Source organism: Lemur catta, chromosome 2 (assembly GCF_020740605.2).
Source record: "Lemur catta isolate mLemCat1 chromosome 2, mLemCat1.pri, whole genome shotgun sequence".
Lineage (NCBI taxonomy): Eukaryota > Metazoa > Chordata > Mammalia > Primates > Lemuridae > Lemur > Lemur catta.
In genome coordinates this window covers 86,812,155-86,822,365 of record NC_059129.1, presented here as the reverse complement: position 1 = coordinate 86,822,365, position 10,211 = coordinate 86,812,155, and positions in this window count along the sequence as shown.

Genomic DNA, 10,211 nt, shown 5'->3' with positions numbered 1-10,211 from the left:
AAACAAAAAACAGAACAGCCCTGGCCTCTAGTGGTTGGGGCAGGGATTGACAGGAAAAGGGCAGAAGAACTTTCTGGGATGAGGGATAACGTTTTATATTGTAATGGGGTTTGGTTTATACAAGTATATTCATTTGTCAAAACTCAGTGAATGTACTCTAAATATTTGTGCATTTATTATGTGTAAAATTTACCCCGGAAGAAAAAATGTAAAAATACTAAATTCTTGTTAATGATGAGTGCTGAAGTATTTAAGGGGAAATGTACCAATAACTATATTTACTTTCATTAGTAAATACATCAAAAATTAAGATGCAGTAATGGGTGGATAAAGGACTAAATAGATGGATGGTAATTTGATAAAACAAGCAGACTGAAATTCTAATGATAGAATCTAGGGGGTATGTATTTGGGTGTTGACAGTAAAATTATTTCAAGTTGCTGTATGTTTCAAAACTTTCATAAGAAAATATTGGAGGAAAAATTAATCCTTGGATCTAAGAAGGTCTGAAGTCTAAAAGGGACTAGAGTAGGCTAAGACAGAATCTATTTACATCCCATCTAAAGCCAACAAAGAACCAGAATAATGGGAATAGGCCAGACTGGAATGTCACTCATCTCATTTCCCCTGCCATTGGCTCCCCCAGCCCTCCAGTTAGTTCTACTGATTATCCCACCAAGGATCTGTCTTTCCCTGGTTAGCCAGCCATTCTGTGTGTCAGGCAGTCAGTAGGTAAGCAGATACAGCTATTCAGTATATAACCACCCCTGACTCACACACATATCACATTCAAAACAAACAAGCTTAGAAGCAGACACTTGCCCATATTCTCAGTCTCATCACTGGCTTCCATGTTGCTGAGCCTCTTCTGCCCACAGTCAGGCTTGGGGTTCAGTGCCCCAGGAATGACGAATGGGATTCTGGGAATGTCCTGCCCTTTCAATTCCAGCTCTGGGAAGCTCTAGTTGTAAGGGTGGAGTTTCTGTTTTGGGTCCTGTTATCTCATCAGGTGTCTGTGGTCACTCTCCCATTTTGGTGCCTGAGGCCTAGCCTATCACATAAATAGATGATGACTCCTGTACCAGAATGAATGACTTCTAGGACAGGCAGCTAAAGAAGAGGGCTAGAAGAGGTCCTGGAATTGGAAGACATGAGACTCAAAAAAGGGTTGAGAGAATTGAGACTACTTCTAAAAAGTTATTCAACAAATGTATTTAAGTCCCTACAATGTACTAGGCACTATGCCAGGCACTGAGTAATTTGCTGGTGAACAAAACAGATATAGTCTCTGACTTGACAGAGCTTACAGTGGTGGGAGAGGTAGTACATAAACACTAAAAAATAAAGCACATACACATAAATATATACATGCACGTATATATGTATATATAATAATTTATCATAAATACTATGGAAAAACAGGGTTCTTTGAGATATTATTAAGGGGACCCACTTTAGGCAGGGTGGGTAAGGAAACTGAGGAAGTGCCATTTAAGCTGGGACCATGTGTGAAGTGCGGTGCAATGGAGGGAGGGGAAGACAGTCAAGACAGAGGAGAGAAAATGTGAAAGTTGCTGAGACAGATTAATGTTAGAGGAAAGGAAAGCAAGCCGGTATGACTGGTGTAAGCTGGTGTAAGCCAGGGGGTGTAAATCCTTGGATAAGGTTTTGGACAAGTGAGCGTGGACCAGATCTTATCGGGCAGATCCAACAATGTATTAAGGCCTTTGGATTTTAGTTAAGTACGATGGGAAAACATTTAAGGGTTTTAGGAAGAGGAATGAAGTCTTCCTGAGTTACACCTGCCCCAGAACTGGCTGCAGTTCTGGGTACTGTGCCCTCTGGAGCAATACAAGAATGTCAGCTCTAAGAAGTCAGGGATTTTTATTTGTATCAGTCATTACTCTTTCCCCATATCTGAAATAGCAACAGCTTGGTAAACATTTATTGAATAAATAGTAGGTATATCTCTAAGGACAATAGGTCTTCTTTACAATTATAGATTTAGGTCGTACTCTAAGTTTAATGACTCTGCCTTCCTTTAGGCATCTTAACTAGGAATTCAACACCATAGGGCACTTCTTATTGCTCCTCAGCAAAGAACAGCTTTACTCTCCCACACACAGGACAAGAGCCACCAGCTCGTAAAATAGAAGTCTATTTGTTTGCTGTTTTGAACACAAAAGTCTTGTGGAGGCAGGGAGAACAATAGATTCATATAGTTTATATAGTATTAATAAGTATTAGGAAACCTAAGGTTGCCAGTAAGAAAAAATAATGCAAACTGTGAAGAGGTGGTGGGAGAGTGTTGATGGGGCAGCTGAACATTAATGGTTCAAGTAAGATGATAGGGATGGATCTCAGCACCATTGGCCCGAGATGCTTAGGCTTTGTCAGTAGGATTCTGTTGCTCTCCATTTGTGCTCCAATTCCTTTTACAGGCTTTATTCTGAAGCAAGCTCTTTTCAAATGGTCCCAAAAATATTCTAGCTACTAGTAGCTCCAAACATATAGACTACCAGCCTGGCAACCCTAGCAGGAAGAGAATGCCTCTTTCCTATAATTCTAGCCAAAGTCTACTGGCTCTGATTGGCCTGTCTTGGCTTACATTCACCTTGAACCAACCACCATAGGGATGTCATCAAAGGGATGTATTAATACTACTGTCCTTAGCCACTCCTAAATTATGTTCCATCCATGGAAGGGGGAGCAGTCAACCTCACCTGAAACCCAAGTATTGAGAGGGGTCATTCTCCAAAGGAAAACCAAGATGTTAATGCCAGAAGAAAAGTCAACTACAGAGCGTAAAGGATGTCTATATGCAAAGAATATTAAAGGCAAAGAATGCCTAATAAGTCATCTTTTTAAAACAGAAATACTCATATTTTATGAATCTAAAACTTTAAATAATGGACTCTATTGTACATAAACTTTCTGCTATGTTTCCTCAAGGTTTGGCTAGTTGCAAATTTCAGGTGAGCACTCCAATCAATGAATGCACAGGAATACCATGACCATGAGAAAACCATAGTTTTTAATTTGTAAATCCTTACACTGACATATGACAGGAAGAAGTAAGCATTTGTAAGACTTTTATGCATTTCTAAGAAATTACTAACTTCATGTTTTAAATTAAGCTGAAAAATTGCTATGATGTCTAAAACTAAATATGGCACTTATTTCAAACTTATATATACTATTCATAGTATTAAGAATTATTTGTGCTACAGACCACTTAATCAAAAATGTATTCAGTTTTGATCATTTCTATACATAATCAAAAGCTTTTAAAATTTTGTGTAAATATGGCTGAACCAAATATAAAAACTTTGAGAAATGCTAATCTCAGTGAGACATTATTGGAATAATAAAGTAGACCTTGAAACAAATAAAATTTTACAATAATGAAAAGTCATTCTTGGAAGAAAAGAATGACTAAAAATGAAAAGCAAAAAAAGAACTAGTTAAGTAGATGTACCAGATATTCAAAATTAGTAAACTGCAATTAATATAGAAGAGCATAGCAGAGGAAATGTGTTCTCACTCTGAGTATTGCAGTGCAAGTACTAGGGAAAAGAATTAGACACATTCAGTAAAACCAATAACCTCTTATTAACAACTATTAAGATTTGCAAGAATACCATATATTTGCATGAACAGCATGTAATATAGCTAGAAACAATAAAATAAGTTCACCTTTAAACTTCTATGAAAGCAGAGAGTTAAAACTAAGCAATCCTTAGTCTTAGTCATTGAAGTATCTCTAAATAGTACCTGGCACATGGTAAACATTCAATAAGTTTTGTTCTATTAAAAAATGACAGATAGGCCGGGCGCAGTGGCTCATGCCTGTAATCCTAGCATTCTGGGAGGCCGAGGCGGGTGGATTGCTCGAGGTCAGGAGTTCAAGACCAGCCTGAGCAAGAGCAAGACCCCGTCTCTACTAAAAATAGAAAGAAATTATCTGGCCAACTAAAAATATATATAGAAAAAATTAGCCGGGCATGGTGGCGCATGCCTGTAGTCCCAGCTACTCAGGAGGCTGAGGCAGTAGGATCGCTTAAGCCCAGGAGTTTGAGGGTGCTGTGAGCTAGGCTGACACAACAGCACTCAGTCTAGCCCAGGCAATAGAGTGAGACTCTGTCTCAAAAAAAAAAAAAAAATGACAGATATAATTACTCCACCCAGTTATTTCCATTATTTAAAGCTAACAATTTTTTGGGTCATTTGGCTACCTCAAAATGAAACCAGTTAATCCAATACAAGATTTATGTGAATGTGGATTTTGTGAATGTGAGTTTATATACACCAGAATTTCTGTGACCATAATCTGCAATCAAATATACCCAAGATTCTTCCAGTCATAGGTTGAGGTATTTAAGTTTTCAGACCTGAAAAAAAAAAAAATTCTACCTGCTTTTAGTATTTGGTGGACTTACGCTGCTACAGCCAAGATTCTACCCGGATTGTCTGGACAATACCAAATTCTTAGTTGTGTTTCCCCTAGAAGCAAACCCTGAGACAAAAATTGAGTGCCCATAGTAATTTGGAACAACGATCCTTACATAAAAATGGGAAGGTGATACAGAACAGGAAAGGCAGGCAGTACAGTGTGTATTATTAAGCCAACCATCCCAGTAGACACCACAGGGAAGCTCTAGAATTAGTCCAGCAAAGAGGGTGAAGAGCCTGGGTGTTTACACCTCTACACCACAGGCCACTGGGTTAAGGGCCATCACCTGGGGCACATTAACTTCCATGCACTTCCAGCCTGCCCATGTATGTGGGAAAAGTGGATTTTGGTAACCCAAAGGTATCCCCCCAGCAAAGATGTAGTCACTGGCTGTTGGAAGTTGAGCTCACATGTGTGGAAATAGCAAGAGAGTATAAGAGGATAGGGGTGGGGCACTCAGAATGTCTGCTACACCTGGCAAGTATTGGCCATTTTCATGTAAACAAAAGAGACCCTAGAGTAAAAAAAAGGGGGGGAGGGGGGAGACAGGAAAACAAAATATAACTGTAACTGCTTTTTAGCTCCAGGCTAAACAGACTTTACGGGTACCATGGTACAGTGGCTACTACTGTCTACACTCAGTAAATCACCATTGCTTGATGAAGGAACGAATACATGATTTAGAACTAAGCCGTCCAGGTATAAATACACCAGAACACAGTCATAATAGCCCACTTGCACTGAGCTTTGAGTTTTAATTTATTTTTTAAGGTTCACTTTGACAACCTAGCTTTGATGCAGGACTTTTTCTTTTGTAAGTAATCATCACATACTCCACAATCCATTTTTAGCCATAAAGAACCAGGAATAAAAATAGTAGATAAAACCCTAACAATTTTTCTTAATATAAACACAGTTTTATATATAGCAAATTAAAATCTAAAGTAAAAAAAGCATCTTGAATGTAAGAAGCAAAGTCATCTTACCTCTTCTTCTCTACGTATTCTGAATCTCTCACTTTGTTTCTCAAGATCCAATGGTATCTCAAGGCTAAATTTTTAATGCAGATTTTATATCTTATTATAGGCCTGCAGCTAATTTTGTTGCTTTCAGAACTTGTTTTTATGGGAGTTCAATATACTTCAATTGGAGGTGAATTATCAAATATGATAATATCTATTTTTTATAAATTAAGCTAGAGACCTACGATATAACATATTCTTTGTTTTCCAAAGGGGATCAATCCCAGGCTTATTAAAGTTGATAATGAGTCCTTTAGAAAAAGGTAGAAATCAATTCTGAGCAAAAGAGTTAAGGTAAGCAATATTATATGAAATTAAAACCAAAGACAACTCCATATTTGTTAGTTTAATAAGCATCATATGTCAATTAGAATATGCTATTGTTTTTCTTTTAATGAAGATGGCTTATATTGATTAATAAACTTTTGAATTGTCTGAATGTATAAGGAAGTGTAGAACTTACTCTCATTTAGATTGATCAAGAATTGCTTAATTTGATCTCAGAATGAAATTTCCCTTTAGGCTATGGACCAAGATAATGACATACTAACTCTAAGCAATTGTCACTTATCAAGGAAAACAGAAGTATTTATTAGAAAAGTTAAGAAATTTAGAGATTTAAAACCCTAACATAAGCTGAATGATAATATTTGTTCTTTTTCATCTTCCCAAAATTACCTATTTCTACTCAATTCCATGCAGCGTAATGTTACCTTTGATGCATTCATTACAGTACAGACCACATTCCTAAACATCCCTGAGGATTCATTCCTAGGGATTAATTGACCTTGCACTCTTTAAAATGTTTTACTCTGCTTAAATTTCAACTTTAATTTCTTCTTCCTTAAACCAAAGAATCTCTTTACCCTTCCCCCTGCCCAAGTTTTAAGCAATCTGTAATAAATGATCAGATAAGGAAAGAAACAGAATACTATTAGGAAAACCATAATGATGCAATCTTAAAGCATAATTATCTCATCAAATAAGGAAACAGAAAAGCTTCATATTTTTCTAGGGAAAGTTCATATTCAAAAATCATTCCTCAAACAAAGAAGATTACAATTAATCATTTGTCTTAAGGGACTTCAATATGCCCAAAAGCAATTTGATCATCTGATAGCTCGTGAGACCCCTAGAACTGGAAATCTAACTCTAAGCTTTCAGGCAAGTAGGCTTTGGTGACTGTACATAGGGAGCATTAAAATGAAATGTCTTCCTGTGGTTACAAAGCTAGTTGTTTTCTTTTCAAGCAGTAATCAGGCCAAGTTGATAAAGCAATTTTTACAGGATACTAATGAGTTCACCCACAACTGTACCAATATCTTTATACAGTAGTCCCCTCTTATCCATGGGGGACATGTTTCAAGACACCTACTGGATGCCTGAAACCATGGATTATACTGAACCCTATATCCACCATGTTTTTTCTAGCTGATAACCATGATGGCCATTAAGGAACTAATGGGCAGGTAGTATATAAAGTATGAATACCCTGGACAAAAGAATGATTCATATCCTAGGCAGGACGAGTGGGAGGGTGTGAAATTTCATCATGCTACTCAGAATAGTGCACAATTTAAAACTTACAAATTATTTCTGGAATTTTCAATTTAATATTTTCAGGCCACAGTTGACCACAGGTAACTGAAACTGCAGACGGTGAAACTTCAGATAAGGGGGGAACTGTTGTACATACACTTTTCAAGCCTCTTGTTCTCTCCTATTATAATTGTCCCCAGCTTAACCAGTCTCCCTTCCTCCAGTCGCTTACTTAGAACTACTGTACTGTATTGGCTCCTTAGTTCATATGGTGACTAGTGATTTTGGCAACCAGGAACCAAAAGCCATATCATTCTTTGAATGAACCAATAAAATTGAGTTACTGAACTTATAAAACCAAAGATGACAGCTAAGATCAGGATGTCCTCACCAAGGTGGATCCTATCAGAAATGATCTTCAACTTTATTCAAAAGAAATGTATTACAAATCAAAACAGAATCATTAAAACCAACTTTCTGCACCACATGTACTCACCATCAAATTGGTTTTAACTGATCAACACCTAAGTGCGCATATAGGAAAAACATTCATTGGGCATCGGGCAGATGGGAGAGGGGAAGAGAGGATGGGTGTATACATACATAATGAGTGCGATGAGCATCGTCTGGGGGATGGACATGTTTGACTTGGGGGTGGGGGGGACGGAGGGAAGGGCATTTTACATAACCTAAACATTTGTACCCCCATAATATGCTGAAACAACAAAACAAAAACCAACTTTCTTCTTTTAAACAATAGGAAAATGGGCCCAAGATTAAAATGTAATTACTAATTTTTACTTCTTTAAAATGAATTATTCAAATTATTTATTAAAATAAATGTCGCTGCCTATATGTGACCTCAAGAGTTCTCAACTCTGACTGGACTATGAAATAAAGTAATGCTGCCCTGGTTACATCAAAGACTTACTGTAGCAGAGTCTGCTAGAATTTAATACTCACTGACAGATCTACAGGGTGATGATTAACTTTTGTTGTTGCATCATGTCATCTATTTCTGTTCCTCTCTATAGTATTTCACTCATATTAACATTTTTGAATACCACATATTTTCTAGGCATGCACAACATACTGTCACATACTGTTTCACATACATTAAAAGATCTAGAGATGGATTGACATCATAACATTTAACAAAATTGATATGATTCAAGTTTTTATTAACAACTCAAACAAAATATTTTAATATTGATAGGAATATAGCATGGCTCATTTAGCTCAATACTAACACCTAACATGGTTAGTCAGGCTTCAAATACTGAAAGTTTATCAGATTATTTCTTCATTTAATAATTCAAGCTAAAGCATGGGATTAATAATCCATGCTGAGATTGTCTTCTGCACTTCAGATAGGAGATTATTCCATTAAGGAATAGTTGTCAGAATTCCACTTCCTGAATTTCTTCTAATACTTCTAATATTTCCTCCAATATCTGAGCACTAAATATTGATTTCTCAAACCTATCAAATGTGATAGAACAAGTGAATATTGAAGAGCAAACTAAAGCACCGTTTGGGGATGATTTTCCCATTAGACTTTTCCCCTTAACTTTCTGAATGCCTCTGGGCATAATTAAAAGACCCTGTTACTTTTCCTGTACCGCGTGTTAAAGTTTAAGTGTGTTATATAATTGAATTGATTAACAATTTTTAGAAGATTAATTAGCATTCCAACACAAATTTAACAGAACTTTTCATTAATACCTTAATCTTGATAGTACCAATTTCCCTCTCAGAGCACTTTGAATTCCCACAGATGGCTTCTAAATATGGAGCCTCTATTTACTTAATGGAGCTTTGCGCCACGGAGAGCAGCTCTGTGGGGTGCTGGGGAACTCGGAGGAAGATGTGAAATGGGTTGCTAACAAACGAGAACGCAGAGTGGGCCCCCTCAGCCTTGCAGGTTTCAAGCACTACAATATCCCTTACCCTGATTGCAACTTCAGCAGAGTGGAGTGGTTTGTTTGTTGAAATAATGAATAGTAGATGGCATCCATTTTAGTGGAAAGTTTTAATTTGTGATTCCCTGAGGCTGTGGGAAATGAAACACCCTTATTTATTCCCGAAAATGAAACCAAATTGCTTCTGCACTTTCTTCGGAGAAAGATCATCTAAGAACGCCGATTTGACATATTAGGCTATGATATAAAACATTTAATGAATGGACACTTGTAGTGAAGTGCACTATTTTCCATGAAGATTATTTTCATTTCTAACTCATGTTCTTTATCTGGTTAAGTTTCTGCTTTGAAAAACTGATGCTGAGGTGCGTGATGATGTTAAAGCTTGCCTCCGAAGCTTGGAAAATAAAAATCTCTCTATTCTCTCTGATTGTACATATTTGTTAAAATATCAATTATTTCTGAAAGTAATCATTAATGCCACAATAACACTTTATTACTAACTTTTAGCAAGCAAACCATTCGACTGGATTAACCAGCAGTGAGTATTTGGAAAGAAGAAGAGCTAAAGTTTACCCTTGGAAAATCTAGGAAGAATAAGGATCCTAAAAATTAGTAATATTAAAATCAGAGAGAGATTTAAACTGGCCAGTAAAACAAAGCATTTTCAAAACCCTCAAGTACTTAAAAATCTTCATTACAAATAATCTGTACGCTAATTGTATATGTAGCTATTTATTAAATCATTTCCCAATAATATTATAGGAAATATTTTGTTAACCCAATTCTTATACCTGAAATAAATTAAGCATCATTTACTTAAAAATGTAGATATTCATTTACTTCCTAAAAAAATTATTAAGTATCTACTAAACACTTATGATTTCTGCCCCAGTGGAGCTAACAGCAAATGGGCAAGGTCAGGGAGAGAGTGGAGGACAGAAAATGAACAAGGGAGGAAATAATTAAATTAGATTCTGTCAGATAGGTAAAGGGCTAGAAATAAAATAAAAATAATGGATAGAAAGTGAAAGGGTAGGGGCCTGAAAGCAGGATAATATCACCATCTCTGAGATAGTAACTGAGCTGAGACCTAAGTGATTAGAGGCATCTGTGGGAAATTTAGGAAACAGCAAATCACAGTTGGGAACACCGTACCTGTAAACCACCAGCAGTACACGGGAATAGAAATACAACACGTACAAAAACAGACCTTCTCCTAACATTTGTGGGGCTCAGGTCAAGAGTGCAAATGGAGTCCCACATATTATATGT